Below are 1,710 nucleotides of genomic sequence, written 5' to 3'. Positions count from 1 at the left end.
ATTTGTTGACAATAGTTAGTTTGGGGATAAAAGATCATCCTAAAAATTGAAGAAAGATCTGAAATACCAGATAACTTGATTTGGGCAACTCATAACTGTTTGTGCTCTTAATGATTGAACCAGTAGTAGTGAAACCATTCATTAAGGCCAAATTATTTAATTGTAGTTAATTAGCGAGCCGAAACCTTTGAGCCGAAAAAAACCCGACATCGCTCAAAATGCCAATCATTTATCAAAAAGGAATTATCAGGGATTTTCGAAAATTAGCAACATGGCCCAAAATCCTAAGCCTTAGTAGGCCGTAAGCCTCACTATTTCGAATACGTGGGTAAAATTTAAAAGACGAGGTAAAAAATAGTACATCTTTAAATACAAAAAGATATGAAATTTGATCATATAGCTATAAATCGCTACAGCCTAAATTAAAGCCTAATTTGTATAATACACTCTATGTATAATCACCGAGGCTTTGTTAGTATAATTGGAAACACATTCATCCGATCAGTTGAAAAACTTTTTCAAATCTAAGCAATTCTAAGACTTGAGTTAAAATTACAAGAAAATGACCGATCGCGATTGAGCATTGCGAAAAAAAAACAGGCAACCAAAAGTTTTTTTTTCAAATTTACAATTTTAGTGTTATAATTTTACCAATTTTCAAATGGCCAAAAATTAAGTTTTCAGGGACAGCACTGTTATAATTTGAAGTGATGCTTTCGATACACTTAGGCGACCCTCAATCAGAATTTATTTCCTAAAAAATAATTTAGTGAGGTAAACCAAACATGACAAACCTAGCCACGCTACTAACTGCAACCAAGCGTAGAAGGACAGTTAAAAAAAAACTTCTACCAAAAAATCTGAAAACTATGTACAAATTTTATGCAAAAAATTTGAGCAAAACGATCTAACAACATTGAAAACAAAATTCAATTGCGTGAACAAAAATATCAATACCGAGAATGTATTTTGGCCCAACTTTAGAAGATTTTTTGGAAACTTAAGACTTAAAACAGTCATTTTTTCTGCTACTTATTAATTTGACCTGACTTGAAATAAACTTCAATTTGCTTTCGAACAGATCTAATTATTCAGCGCACCAATTCAGTTAAAATCTTTAATTGTACAAAAATAAGATCAATGCCAGCCACAGCTATCGTTCGCAACTGTTAAAAAGTAAAAAAAAACGATGAAAATATCTCTCTCTGGTATTCGTTTTAGCATTCTGAGTAAAAAAAATTAATGGCATTTTTAAGTTGACAACTTCTCCGACCTTAAAACTGAGGCTAAAATCTTGACTTATATCTCAATTATTATTTGACTGATATAAGCAACTGCTTATCTTACCGATGATCAGCTAAAAATTTGAAATCCTCGACTATCTTAGACTTACAATTCACGAACATTTGTTAAAATATTTAGTGATGATGTGTTGTTTTACTTCAGCACCAGAAGAGATTTTGTAAATCACGTCAAAGCCCAACAGTTGTGGAACCTAACTTCTCCAGAGTTAATTCAAAATTGGATTTGCTTGGAAGACACTGTCTCTGTTCTAACTCTTTGTCTGATAACAGTGCGTTCATTCAACCATGTCCTTTGAGGACGATCACTGCGCTGCAACATTCTGTGCCACGCACAAACTTCACGAATCTTCGTTCTTTTTGGAATACTTTTAATATCCAATTTTTAGATTTTAAGACCAGACTAACT

Source organism: Convolutriloba macropyga, chromosome 2 (genome assembly GCF_964194025.1).
Source record: "Convolutriloba macropyga chromosome 2, txConMacr16.3, whole genome shotgun sequence".
NCBI lineage: Eukaryota > Metazoa > Xenacoelomorpha > Acoela > Convolutidae > Convolutriloba > Convolutriloba macropyga.
The sequence above is the reverse complement of the archived record's forward strand: the minus strand, read 5'-3'. Positions refer to the sequence as shown.